Below are 15,953 nucleotides of genomic sequence, written 5' to 3' on the forward strand. Positions count from 1 at the left end.
TTTCACTCTATCCTAGGAAACTACCTGCTACATCATAGGATTGTACATCAAAGCTCTTGTGCTAATTCCCCACAACAAAATGGGATAGTTTAAAGAAAGAATAAGCACCTATTAGAAGTAGCTAGAGCCTTAATGTTTACCATGAATGTATCAAAGTATTTTTGGAGTCATACGGTTTTAATAGCTACATATTTGATAAATAGGTTACCTACTAGAATTCTGGATTTTCATACACCTCTTGAGACTTTGCTAAAGATTTTTCCTAGATGTAGGATCCTAAATACTTTACCCTTAGAGGTGTTTGGATGTGTTGCTTTTGTACATGTTATGTCTCCTAATAGAGGAAAGCTAGACCCTAGGACCATTAAATGTATCTTCCTTGGATATTCTCCCACACAAAAAGGCTATCAATGCTATTGTCCTATAAAGAGAAAATTATATGTCTCTAGTGATGTTACGTTTTTTGAGTCACATCCATTCTTTCCCACTTCCCTTCAGGGGGAGAATTTTAGAGATTGTGAAGGTCATTCGTGGGAAGTAGTGTTACTCTTACAACCACACTTAAGCCAGTCTCCTACTCAGCCTTCAAGTCAGGTTCTTATAGCTCAGCCTAGTTCAGGTCAGGTTCCTATGGGTCAGCCTAGTTCTATAAGGATGAGTCAGTCTCCTACTCAGCCTACCAATTTAGGTCCTACTCCAACTATACAACCCACTCTTGATAAACCAAAATTTCATGAAAGATTGGAACTAGGGGTACGTTTGGAGAGATTAAATCAGTCGGGTCTCCAACGTTATTCTCGGAGAACTGACTATCAAAGTGGAAGGAAACCTAATGATCTACATGAGCAAACATCCCAACTGGAAGAAACCAATGATTCACAGTCACAAGGTAAGGAAAAACTATCTTCTGATGAGTCTAAATTAGGGCATGATGATTTACATTTACCTATTGCACTAAGGAAGGATGTTAGATCCTGTACATTGTAAACTACTGCTAAGTATGTGGCTTATGATAAATTGGCAGATGATTTTTTGGCATTCACCACTAATCTCTCAGCTGCGAAGGTTCCAGCAATAGTACATGAGGCATTAGAGGATGAAAAGTGGAGGAAAGTTGTGATAGAGGAGATGGAGGCTCTTGAGAAAAACAAGACTTGGGAGCTAGTGAGTTTACCTAAAGGGAAAACAACTGTGAGCTGCAAGTGGGTGTTTACTATTAAGTATAAGGCAAACGGAACAATTGAAAGGTATAAGGTAAGACTGGTGGCAAGGGGATTTACACAAACCTAGAGAGTAGACTATGAGGAGACCTTTGCTCCGATGTGTAAGCTAAACACTAACAAGGTGCTCTTCTCTCTTGCAACAAATCTATATTGGCCTCTACAGCAACTAGATGTGAAAAACGCGTTTTTCAATGGTGAACTTGCAAAAGAGGTATTCATGGAAATGCCACAAGGGTTTGAAGGGAGTGGAAAGGACAGAAAGTGAGCAAAATGAAGAAATCGTTAAATGATCTAAAACAGTCTCCACGGGCCTTGTTTGCAAAATTCACAAAGGATGTTAAGAGGTATGGTTTTACTCAGGGGCAGACTGATCAAACATTATTCTTTAAAACCTCTGGAGGTAAGATTACTATTAGAATTGTTTATATAGACGATATTATTATTACTAGAGATAATTTTGAAGAAATGGATGCTGTTAAGAAGGTTCTTGCTCGGGATTTTGAATTGAAAGACTTGGGGCAGTTGAGGTATTTGCTTAGTACAAAGATTGTTAGGAGTAAAAAGGGAATTTCAATTTCACATAGAAAATATGTGTTGGATTTACTAAAGGAGACAGGTATTCTAGGTTGCAAGCCAACTGAGACTCCCATTGAACCAAATCTGAAATTTGAGAAAATGAGTGGTGATGCTCTGGTTGATAAAGGTAGGTATCAAAGGCTGGTTGGGAAGTTGATATACCTATCTCATACTAGACCTGACATAGCCTTTCGGATGACTGTAGTGAGTCAACATATACATAACCCACAGGAGAAGCATTTTGAGTCTATTGAGTAGAATTCTGAGGTACCTTAAAATAACCCCTAGGAAGGGGCTACTTTTTGGTAAAAAGAATGAAAGTAAAGTAAAAGCATTCACAGATGCGGACTGGGCTGGTTCTGTAGATGATAGAAGATAGACCTCAGGTTATTGCACTTTTGTTTGGGGAAATTTAGTAACTTGGAGAAGTAAGAAGCAGAACGTGGTAGCTAGAAGTAGTGCCGAGGATGAGTTTCGTGCTATGGCTCATGGGATTTGTGAACTAATATGGCTAAGAAGACTCTTGGGAGAGCTCGGAATTAAAAGTGCGAAGCCTATGAGGTTGCACTGTGACAACAAGGTTGCGATTGGGATAGCACACAATCTGGTGCATCATGATAGGACTAAGCACGTTAAAATAGACAGACATTTCATCAAGGAGAAGATAGAAGATAAGTTGTGTGTTACCTACTTGCCTACAAGTCAGCAAACAGCAAATATTCTTACAAAAGGAGTGCCTAGACAGTTGTTTGATAATCTAGCTTCCCAGCTAGGAATGATAAATATCTATTCACCAGCTTGAGGGGGAGTGTAGGATTTCTAGATTAGAATATGATCAATTTAGGAATTATCTAAGTCTTATATTGTTTAAACGATTGAAATAAAAAGAGAGAATATCAGTCAAGAGACCTAATCCTAGTCTAAGAGTTATCTACTTGGATCTTAGTTCAATTATACAAACGCAGGTCTATAATACAATCATATATGCTTGAAATAAAAGATTATCAAGATTTGTTTTCTCTTGATTTCAAAAAAGTATTTCATATATAATGCAATATTTCTTTAAAAGTAAAACAATACAATACTGTGTCCTCTATGTTTCTATTATGCAATTCATACCGGATTATTGAATATTGCATTCTAGGCCTAATTTTAGCTTTTACGAATATAGAGGTATCAAATACATAGGTTTTCATTCATTTTCGAGATTGATGGACATTAAAAACTAGCTTCCATATTGAGATAATTTTTTTCTTTTTTAATATTTATATTGAAATTGAGTAATACTATCTTTTCCAAATTTGTATATCAGACTTTAATTATATTTATATTTCTCACCTGTCTTCTTCTTTAGAGGAAAAACCCAGCTCCTTCTTCAAAACATCCAAATAATCAACTGGAGGCTGGACCCTGGCAACTTTGGCAATGGCCTCATTTTCTTGAGAAGTCCCATTCATAAGGAAAGCTCCAGTAATCTTGCCCGTTTCTATCCAAAACGTTCCAAACTTATGATTTCCTGTTGCAGGATCAGTGTCTCCAACCAGTAAACTCCTTCCAAAATTGCTACCATAGAACTTCCACGAGAGATCAAAAGAACAAGAAAAAAGGTAAGGGAGGTAGTCATATTCCTCAATTGTTTTGTCTGTCTCACTTGCCTTGATAGCCTTCACAGCCTGCTCAGCTGATTTGTAGGCATGGTCAACATGCTCAAATCTTCTCATCTCATTGTACAATTTCAAAGGGAAAGTAGCAACATCTCCCACAGCATAAACATTAGGAACACTTGTCCGGAAAAATGCATCAGTCTTTATTCCACCCTTCGCCTCTTCAACCTGCCCCTTGAATAATGATGTCAGAGGTCTAGCTTCTACATAAACAAAAACAATGTCAGCTTCTAGCACCCTGCCATCCTTTAGTGTCACTTCTTTGACGTCTCCATCAGAGTCAATTGTGAATCCAGCAGCAACTGTTCCCTTAATAATTTTGATTCCTTTATTGGCATAATAACCCTCATAGAAAGTAGCAATACCAGCGGTGAAGAACCAAGGCCCACACCATGGCTCAGAATAAACCATAGTAACATCAAAACTGTTGACTCTCAAAGCTGCACTAACTTCAAGACCTATGTATCCTCCTCCAATTATCACAGCCTTCCCATTTTTCTTCTCCTTAATCTCATCAACCAATTTTACAGCATCATCAATGTCTCTCATGTAGAAGATATTTTTCGCATCAGTTCCTTGTACACCAAAATCTTTCAACCTTACCGGTGTGGAACCAGTTGCAATTATCAATGTTTGATACCTGAAGACTTGGCCAGATGCACTAACAAGATCCCTGGAAGTAAGCTCTACTTCAACAATTTCTGTGCTAAGGATCAATTCTATTCCTTTCTCTATGTACCACTCAGGAAGTTGTCTCTCTCCTCCACTTCCAACACACACATGGAAATCTGGAAGTCTAGCAGGTCGCTCAGGGAGAAGATATTCCTTGCTAAGTGTGAGACGTTCATATGGAGCCACTGCTTCTTTGGAGATAATTGCAAGCTCTCCTCTCTTAACACCTTGCTTAACAAACTCTCTAGCTGCATATCCAGCAGCCACGCCACCACCAAGGATCACGTACTTGAATTGTTTCTCTACCAATTGTTTATCAAGATATAGATATTAGAATGGTTTCAAAAAAAGCTTTTTTGGAGTTGAAAAGCCATTTAAATTAACAAAAAAGAGAAAAACAAAAATCATTTTAACTTTCTATAAACATGTAAGACAGACAGATCATACCAGTATCCTGCATCTCCATGCTTTCATAATCAGCATTAGCATCAGCATCCTCATAAGCATCTCTACAAAAATATTATCTTGGTTTCAGCGTTTGATTAGAGTGTATTTCTCAATCACAAAATATCAAATTGAAGATTCAAGCTGACTGGCATAAAACACTTGCTGGAGAACAGAGAACAGTTTCCCAATTGATAATTACCTTTACAAATTAAATTTCATAAATGCCAGTTTATCAACAATCCGTATTCAACGTATACAAATTCACAAAATGATCAATTTTGGATATATACCAAAAGAATTGAAAAAGAGAGACAAAAGAAAACTGTGAATCACCTTTAACTATTATAAAAAAATTTCATGCCTAAAAAAGATGCATTGAATTGTAAGAGAAATTGATTATCAGGGTTAAGGTTCAAAACTAATATGATATTGTTTAAAAAAAAAAAAATTAATTTTAAAAATAATAGTAGTTTAAATTCTGATGAAAAATTAAGTGCAGACAAAGAAAATAAGAGATTGATGTAAACAATTCAAGAATATAAGTGATGGTAACTTTTAAACAATACTTCACACACCTGTCCATTGAAGAAATAACGGATTCTGATGAAATTCTTAATCCAACGTTCTTCACATGTACGTTCTGGAGCTTGGGTGTCACTTGGTTTCCGTAACCAAAAGTCTTCATTTTTGGACATTGACATATAATTAATGTTTCCAAAGCTAAGAACTCAATAGCATTGACCCCTGAGTAGAAACAAGTGAGGCCGTCCAGATCTTCAAGTTCCATGCAATACAAACGACAAAACACAATCTTCCTTGTTGATCCACCTTTTTCTCCTTCATCTGTGACTATTTTTTGTATTGCTGAGCAATGTAATAGTTTCAGTTTTCTGAGCTTTACTAGGCTTTTGACAATGGAGGGATCGAAGAGCCTTTTCAGTTTCTTGCAATAACTTATGGCAATGCATGTCAGATTTCCCAAACTTGGAGAGCTTGTGGCTTGATCATTTGTTCCAAAGATGTCCTCCAAGTTACTGCAATAACTTATCTCCAATTTTTCCAAACAACCAAGGGTTTGCAATAGAGCTGGTGAAAATAGTTTTACCAACTTCTGGCAATGTTCCAAATTTATTCTCTTCAAGCTATGCAAGCTTATAAATTGAATGTCACCCTTCCAGATATGTGTCATCTTAGGCAGCATGATCAACTCTAGATCCTTCAACGCTGTAAACAACTTTGTTTCTCCAATTTTGTTCTCAAGCCCTTCAAAATCAAATATATTTAACACTAATTTACAAGCAGATGCTTTAAAAGTTTCAAGATTTTGTAATCTTTGTAACAAATGACTTGGAACAATGTTTACCATCAGATCACACAATTTCACCTCCAAAAATTTTAATTTACCAAAGGAGTCAGTTGGCAGTGGACCATGACATATTTCAACCAAGTTGGGAGTTTTATTGATATGCAATTCTTCCAAACTGCGGAAATTTAAGTTCCCTGCCCATTTTATTGTATTTTGCAGGCTTTCTACCTCACAAGATTTGATAGCAAGAGACTTCAATTCATTGATGCCTTCTTTAGCTAGGTCACGGAAGACTGTATCGAAATTGGAAATTTCACTAAAAAATAAATTCTCACTTCTTTGTAGCAAACTTTTAATCCAATCAAATTTGTCAACAATCTTCATTTGTGAGAGCATCAAATTTCTTGAGTACTGATCTGCATTCCAATAATCATCTTGCAGACCTATCTCTAAGATAAAGCTAGATAAGTTTTGGAACGACATTTTATCAGGCAACAAAATGGGATTTGGTATAAAAATTTGCAAGCTTGTTAGATGAGACAAGGCCCTGAACTCATCAAGCTTAGCGAAAACTCTTCTGGAACCCTGAAAATTCTTGTGCCTAAAACCTTTAATCATGTACAACTCTTCTAATTTATGAAGACAAGAAAGGACACCATGTGATATTACAGTTAGCTCTCTACACTGTCTCAGATCTAACAACCTTAGATTACATAATTGGTTAAAGGATGTAGGGATAACTTTAACGTTAGAACCAAAAAAACTAAGAATCTCTAGGTTCCTCAGCTCTCCTATTACAGATAAGTCACCCAACTTGCAAAACTTAACATATAATGTTCTAAGATTTACAAGTAAAGAAAGTGACTTAGGCAAAAAAACCGAGGTTCGACTCAAGTCTAGAATTTTCAGATCTTTCATTCTTTGAAAGAAATTGTTGGAGACCACCAATTTATAGTTTTGCTGCAATAATAAGGCTTGCAAGTTTGGACATTCCAACTCCTCAGGTACCTCTCGAATATCATGTGATATCAGCGAGATGCTTATAAAATCTTTATTTGCATCTCTGCTGGGCCATTCTCTTAGTCTAATGCCATCTTCCACCATGAATGTGTGATTGTATTTATGTGCTAATGTTAATGCAATAACGCGAACAACATCATGCATTTTTACACTTTCTTCACCACATTCATTGTCATTGAACAAAAGAAAGGATGAGGTGAGGGTACTTACTACATTATGTGTTTTGACTTTGACATTTGCTATTGACGTTGTATATTTGAACCACCGTAGACCCATCCCATAGCTAACTAAATCTTCAACTGGAATTTGGAAATCCTCTGGGAATAAGCTGCAGAATAAGAACACTGATTTTGCTTCCTTACATTCTAGATAGTTGTAGCTTAACTCCAGAGCTATAACTATCTTTTCATTAATCCCTTCAACGTTTGTTGGGGAGGACATTTTAAGTTGTCGTGCTGCATCGCTCCACAAATGCTTGTTCTTATTCTTCAACGCTCTTGCTAAAGTTACAATCGCAATTGGCCAACCATTACATTCAGCAACTATCTCTTTAGCAAATTGGTTGATATCAGAATCTTCAACATCCAAGCCAACAGTGCTCTTGAACAGGCCCCACGATTCTGGATTTAGTAAGCTCCCAACAGAAAATGTCTTTTGACAATCCATTTCATTACAAACATTTCTGCTTCGTGAGGTGAGTATAATTTTACAACCTCTATGGTTACTCCCAAAAGGAATACCAATCTCATCCAATTCAATTCTTCCCCAAATGTTGTCCAATATAACAAGGATTTTATTCTCTTCCATGATTCTTTTCTTCAGGGAATGTGCTCTTGACGATGTAGCATTGTTATTCAAAATTTTAAAACCTAACATGCGAGCAATATTCCTTTGAATATTCAGAATACTTGGGGTCTTAGTGACAACTGCCATCACTACTGCATCATATAACTTTCTTTCTTTTGCTTGTTTGCCAATTTCTTTGACCATCGTCGTCTTACCCACGCCTCCTATCCCATATATTCCAATTATGCTGACGTTATCATCATTCAAGGACCTCACAATTTCCTTCATTATTGATCGTCTTGATTCCAAAGTGTCTGAAAAATCCAAAGTGTCTGAAAATTCCAAAGATGATCCCTGTAGAAGAGAAGGATGAGACACACCAATTAAAACACAACAAGATTAATTTCATTAAGTTTGACGTAAGTTGTATTAAATCTGAGAGTAAACTAAAATTTAATAATGCAAATGATTTCAAACTATAGTTTCCAAATATTGTATCAAAAAATTGCAAGTCCTTTCCTTGTTTTGTAGTGTACTAAAAACAAAGAATGGTGTTGGAACTAACATTGACAAAGAAATTCATATTCGAAAGAGCCAATAGAAACTTTTGTACTTGCATATAGAAGATATTGACACAGAAAAAACAAAAAAGTGAATTTTGATTTTTACATTGAATATTTGGCCTGATAAAGAAAGAAAATGAAAGAGAATATAAAAAAAAAATTCTATTACACCTGTTGGTTGATATGAGTATCTCAAAGAAGTACGATTTGTCTATATAGTGTTTGATAAAACTCCTACTCACTCACACCGCAGTGGTATAAAAAAAAATATCTCTAATTTCCCTTCACATTTCAGAAATTATCTAATACCTTCCCTCAAAGCCATTAAGTGACGGTCAAACGAGTGCGTAAAATTTCCAAGAGGAGAGAAGCTGCAACCCATGGTGCACTACCGTAGAATCAGTCGCATGCCATAGTGCTTTGCCATATTCACCGCCTCTATTCATCTCACCCCCGTGAGTAAGAGATGTAAGGGATGTCGTAAAGTTAATAAACACCATCTCCGACGAAAAATATGACCGGAAACAGCCTAACGCGCCGCCCAAAAGCTGAATTGCAAAGTAACTTCTTCGAATTTTTTTGACAAGCGTCAGTGTACCGCCACCAGCTCTAAAGTCTCCACGTTTGAATTTGATAACCGATGCTACTATTGTAACCAAATGAGCTGCCGATCGCAACTTATAAGCCGAACAATAATGGAACTCTGACAAAAAACGCCAACGAATCATGGTTATCACCATTCAGATATGTTGAATGGCACCATTTCGTCGTCTGAGGAGATGCCTGATTAAGGGCCAAATGGTAATTGCCATTTATGAAGGTTAATAGAGGGCAAATATATAATGTTGCATTCCCTGTGAACCTTACCATCAGGGCATAAACAAACAGCTCTAAGCTGAGGTGATAGCCAAGCCGATCAGCTCACGAGGAAAGCTCGCGTTACTCTGCTCAATAGACAAGCCGAGTCTCGATGTTCCAAATACTCGGCTCATCAAGCTCACGAGCCGAGCCGAGTCGTCAAAAAACATAAAATAAATATATTTTTTTTTTCCCTCCCCCATATGGGCCATATCTCTTCTTTCTCTCTTTTGTCCCTCTTCTTCATCGTGAAAAGAGAATCTCTTCTTCTTCATTTTTCTCCCTGTTCTCTTCTTTTTTTTCCCCTTATTTCTCCTCTTTCATTGGGATTTAGTGGACGAAGAAGATGCTGAACAACAAGTTATTGAAGGTTTAGTCAGTGTTAGAGATGATGGAACAACTATAGTTGAAGATGAAGTTTCAAATTTCATTCGATCATTTCTACAAACATCTTGAGGAACAATTATTAATCTCTAATCTCTGTTGGAAACATGGTGGATACTAAGAATAGAAAGAAATCCAGATTTTGAGTTGCCTTTATTTTGTTTCCAGGAGTGTCTAGAGAGTAGAGAGTCTTATTTGTTCGATTATTCTGAAAAAAGGAAAAAAGAAGAAGAAATAAGGGTTAGCATAACAAGCAGGAAGTGAAGAAAGGGGAAGAAGACAGAGAGAGAGACATACGGTAGGCGTTGTGAATTTGGACAGCCTGGTGTTCGAATTTACTCCGAAAATGAATTTGTATAGCGGTATTTCCCCAAGTTCCGACCATCTTCATCCGGAGGTCCTCCATACACGAGCAGCTCACGAGTTTGAGCAGGCTCTTGAGCTCAATTATACATTTTGGATGTCGAGCTCCAGCTTGAGCTGGAGTTTTCAAGCGCGACATAGCTCAAGCTTGAACTCAAACTCACAACTGTAGCTCATGAGCTGAGCTCGAGCCAACAAATACTCGGTTTGACTCAGCTCATATACACCTCTAACCTAGAGGCATTAGATAATTTATCAAACGTGAAGGGAACTTAGGAAGAATTTTGTATACCTCTGGGTGTCAATGATGAAACTGAAACCTTAGTGGAGGTGAGGGATAATAACCAATGTTTTAAAACTCAATCCGAGGTGAAACCCGGCAAAGCTTCCAGGTCCCAGGTTGATCGGTTTAATTGGTTTGACAAAAACTTTTAAAATTTAGCCAATACACCCCCCAAAAATTACAAGTAAGTTCCTATAAGTATAAAATTTATCAAACACACCCCAAATGCAAATTGACTGGCAACTGATTGGCAGCGGCGACACCCTAGATGCAACCCCAATCGTCCCTTGAGCCCATTTCCATCAAAATATACCCAAGATCTGGCCGAAATAGGTTCAATTTCGGTCAGATCTCATCGACGTCAGTGTTGGTATTTCAGGCCAGATCTCATTAGCGCCGGCGTCAAAAACCCTCCCAATCACCCAGGAATTACTCCCCTCTTCCTCCCGACCAAAACCCACCTCACCCCACCCCGTTAGCCTCGCCAATCACCGGCAAAATCCCATTGTTGCCGCTGCCAGTTTTGTTCGATTTTCGGTCGATTTACTCACCGGAAATCAACTCCGTCACCACCATTGCATTCACAGGAACTTTCTCTTCAAAAGCCCCAACATTCCAGCCATCAATTGTTCACCAATCATCCTCCCAAATCCTAGGGTTTTGGGTGAATAAGAAAAGTATAAACCCAGCCCATTGAAGCTTCTGGGTCCCGGTTGAACCGATTCAACTGGCTGGGCTGGGTCGGGTTTTAAAACACTGATAATAGTCCTATACATCATTAATCCGCCCTTTCAACCTATACATCTTTTAAATTTGAACTAATGTTTTAATAACCAACCCGAGGTAAAATCCAACCAAATTTTCGAGTCCAGGTTTCACTGGCCAATCAAACTAGGTGGCAAAAAGTTTAAAATTAAGCAAATACACTCCTAAAAATTTATTAAGTCCCTAGATGTTTGAAATTTATCAAATAATACCCCAATTACAAATCGGCAGTTGATTGGTTGGCCACGGCGACACACCAAATGCAATCTCAATCATCCCTTGAGCCCATTCCGTAAAACAAACTACCCAAGATTTGGTCGAAATTGATCAATTCATGTCAAATCTTACCAACACCGACGTCGACCGATTTCGGCCAGATCTCACCACTATCAACCTCGACAACCCTCCCCATCACACAAAAATATTGTCTCAGGCTCTTGACCAAAACCCATCTTACCCCACCCCGTTCGCATCACCAATCACCGGCAAAAGTCAACTATTGTTGTCGCTAGTTTTTTTCTATTTCTAGTCGATTCACTCATCGAAAGTCACTTCTGTCACCACCATTACACTTATTAGCCCTTCCTCTTTAAAAGCCCCAACATCCCAACCTTCAATTGTTTGCCGATCATCATACCAACTTATAAGATATTGGGTGAATAGGGAAATTGGTAACCCGACTCGGTGAAAGCCCAAAGTCCCAATTGAACTGGTTCAACTAGTCGGTTGGGCTAGGTTTTATAACATTGGCTTGAACCATTCCACATTTTATTAAAACTAAGGGTTCTTTTGCCAAATTACACATATTTTCAAATAAAAAAACATTGAATAGGAAAAGTTAGACTACATAACCTATACCTAAACTCTAAATTTGATAAACTCGTAAATTAATTTACCTAAAATATCCTCCTTTGATATGATAAATATATATCTATGTGAATATTAAATGACAGATGATTGATATATTTATGAGAAGTGCCTTTGTATAGTCTTATCAATAATTATAGTTTTCAAAATGCAAAGATTTTGTTTTAAAGACAGTTTTAGCCATAAAATCACATGAGTTAACGTAATTGTCCTAAATAAACAATAACAGGTACAAAAGTAGTCGGAATGTACTAAACTACTAAGTCTACCATGGTTCAGCATGTTTAATCAGGATGTTAAATTATACTAGTAAATGTTGAATTATCAAGTCTAGTACGATCTAGCATAATCAAATGTGATATGTTTACATGTCACATCCCATATCAGCTAGCGAATGAGATTAGGATTTAGTTTGTAAGGCTTGTTTTGGTTTGGTGGCCCAACATCCTACCATGGTGGAGGCTGGTAGGCCGAATCACCTTAAGTCGTAAGTGTAGAGTTGATGGTATAAGAAAATAGAGTTGCATCTCTACTACAAGTTATATCTTTTGGCTTGGTGGTAAGCACTTGATCCTAACAAGTGGTATCTGTTAGAGTAGGTGCCCCTAAGCCAATCGTATTATTGTATGTTGACTCTATGGATCATGATTATTCAATCTATGAAAGGTGTCGTTTACATTATGTAAAGCATATTTCATATGTATGTATTAATACATGCCCTTAGAGTGGTTGAACCATGACGAGGGATCAAGTAGTGATAAGTCTTGATTGTAAGATCTCTATTATCACTTATGGTGGCCATTCTAGTAACATCTGTAGCCCTAATATTATCTTGACCTAGGGCACAGATAATACGATAAGGCTATCATAGCGTTGAACGACCCTATCGGAAAGTAATGATAGATCTCACATGTCAAGGTTGTTTGGTGATAACTTGGTGCGATGCATGGGTGCTTGTTATTCACAAGTTCACCGGACTGGCCCATCAAAAGATTCCATATAGATGGTAACCTTTATGTCCATGGAATACATCCTTTAACAGATGGTAGTGCATGTGGTTCTTAGACTTGAGATCACCGAAGTGTCGTGTGTACCTATTGGTGCAGTTTGACAATAATCAAACGTAATCTTGATAGGGTTATCAGTATGGCAGTGATTTGCTACATTGAGAAGTACATCATGACGATGGTGCTTCGACAGAGTATTCATCACTCCTAGGTCCAGAAGAAATTATCTCTGTGAGATTGTGGTAAAGGACAACGACCTTGGAATCTATAGCCACAGTGGAATCCAGTTGATGCTTAGTTGGCCGATTGATCTAATAATTGAATCTGAATATGTCAAAGAGGTTTATACTTGAAGCTAACATTACTTCTATGCTTCAAACCTTGATGAGATAATAGAAGATGAAATGATTTGATTGCACGGTAACCATACTGTTGACATGTAGCGAATACACTGAATCCAAATCTGTCAGGTGGCCATGATGTCTTATTAGAGGCCAATCTTGGTCTATGTGTAATGAGATGATTAATAGAGTGTTGATCGCAATATTACTCACTACCAACATGATGAGGAGTTTTTAGGTCACACACATAAAAGACAATTTAAAGAAGATAACTAGTGAGGGGCATTTCCATCATTTGTTGACAAAGGGGTATTTTGGTAAATCTTATGTAGTAATTAAATTTGCTGGAAAGGTTTTTGCATAGATCCAATCCTGTATTAGATTTAATATGTAAGATTGGTTATTTATTTAAATATATATAATGTCGCATATATACAGTAAATAAATAAACCGTCATTATTTAAATATATATTAGTGTATAGATGTTTTAAATATTGAAAAATCATTACTAGAAGATTAAAATAATAATGGTATAAACTTAGGATTTTGTTAGGAAATCATGAATACTAATTGAATAATTAGTGGAAGGGCATATTTTAAATATATTAATCAAGGGATGCTAAGGTGTGCCTATAAAAAATAGCACTTTTCCCTAAATTATTTAGAAGAGCTCATTTGGCCCCCAAGAGAAACTCATTGAGAGAATTTTTTCTCTCAACTTTCTCACTTACACTATCTTCTTTAAACCTCACAAATCAAACTAGTATATTAATTGTGTGTTGATTCTTGCCTTTGTGTGGATATTGTTGGTTCACTCCTATCCTTAGAGTGTGAGCGTTTTCTTTGGATAGAAAAACGGTGGAGCCTCCAAACATGGGTAAGAATCTAAACCTTGTATGAGTTTTGGATGATTTAAAACATGTAAATATCGTAGCTCTCATATACGGATTTTGGGGCTTCTAGGGTTTTAATTGGTAAATTTTATTTTTCTGTTGCCTATTTCTTTGATTAAATCCTAACAATATCAAAGCTTGTCACAGGTTCGAGTCCCTCGGAGAGCATAATGCTTAGGTCTACATAACTAAGTAGACACGTTTTAGGTGTAGAACACGTATGAGAATCCCAAAAGCAAACTCGTACAAGCTTAAGCCCAAAGCGAACAATTTCTACTTGGTTGAACTCATGATTTGACAAGGTATCAAAGCTAGCTCACTACCTGATAGAATGGGAGTTTGTCACATCCCACATTACTTAGCGAATGAACCTTGGGTTCAATTTATAAGGCTTGGTTCTCATTACTAAGGCGAAGCGTTTTGGATGAAGAACAATGGTGAAGCACAAAGGTAAACATGTGTAGATCTAGGCCCAAAGTGGATAATATCCTGACAATGGATCAGAGTGCAACAATTGGTATCAAAGTCAAAATCAACCGACCGAAAGATGTGAGGATAATTTAGAGTAGCCCATAAAGGAATACGCTAGATCTGAAAAGGGTGAATTGTGACGTCCCACATGACCTATGATCCCCTAATCCATCAAGAAGCATTTTGAGTGAAGGAAGTGTCCGTGAAAGCTAAAAGCAAACCCGTGCAAGCCTAGGCTCAAAGTGGACAATATCTTTATAGTGGGCCAAGGTGTTAGAATATTGTGACATCCCGTATCACCCGGAAAAGAGGGGTAAAGGCTAGTTATATAACTTGTAAGTTCCTCAACTGTCACGAGGCGTTTTTAGTAAAGGACACTTGCATGAAACCCAAAAGTAAACCCGTGAGGGCTTGGGCCCAAAGAGGGCAATATTTATTCTATTTGTCGCTGCCAAGACACATTTACCCCTTACCCTTTTATTTTAGACTAACATTTATCAAGTGACGAATTCGAAAGTAAAAAATTAATGGGTTGTTCACTGTTAGTGAACCAAAACCATAGAATAAATGTAATTAACTTCTAATTAGTGAACCAAAACCACATAGACTAAATGTAATTAACCCCTAATTAGTTAACCAAAGCCACATAGATTAAATGTAATTAACCCCTAATTAGTGAACCAAAACCGCCTAGACTAAACGTAATTAACCCCAAATTAGTGAACCAGGACCACATGGACTAAATGTAATTAACCTCAGTTTCGGGTTGTATGTGGCCATCGAAGGCCATCTCAACCTCGTTGTGGTTGTAAGAGGTTTAGACGGCTAGTCCGGCTTCATCGCAGTTGTAAGAGGTCATTTCTAGTCTTGGCAACTGTGGAGAGGCCTTGTTTAGCCTCGTCACAGCAACATGGCCAAATCTTGTATTATCACAGTTGTAAGAGGCCAGATTTGGTAACAAAAATGGTGGGGGAGAAGAAGAATAAGGAAAAAAGAGTAAGAAGAAAAAGAAAAAAAATAGGGTGACCCCTAGTTTTGGGCTATTCGAAGCCATCAAAGGCCAGTCCGACCTCATTGCGGGGGTAAGAGGTTTAAACGGCCAATCCAGCCTCACCGCAGCTGTAAGTGGTCATTTGTAGCCTTTGATAGCTGCGAGGAGGTTGTTTCTAGCCTTGGGCAGCTGCAAAGAGGCCTTGTTTGGCTTCATCCCAACCAGTGTGGCTAGATCTTGCTTCATCATAGCTGGAAGAGGCCGGATTTGGTAACAAAAATGGTGGGGAAGAAGAAGAATGAAGAAGAAAAGGAGGGAAAGAGAAAAAAAGGGTGACAAGGGAAAAAAATAAAAGAAGAAAGCAGAACAAGATAAAGGTTTTCTAATGAATGCAAAAGGTGAATAATAGCCTTCCATTAAACTTTACTGTTTTACTGTTAAAACAATAAAGTTTAACAAAATAAGGGTCAAGA

Source organism: Pistacia vera, unplaced genomic scaffold (genome assembly GCF_008641045.1).
Source record: "Pistacia vera cultivar Batoury unplaced genomic scaffold, PisVer_v2 Contig246, whole genome shotgun sequence".
Taxonomy (NCBI): domain Eukaryota; kingdom Viridiplantae; phylum Streptophyta; class Magnoliopsida; order Sapindales; family Anacardiaceae; genus Pistacia; species Pistacia vera.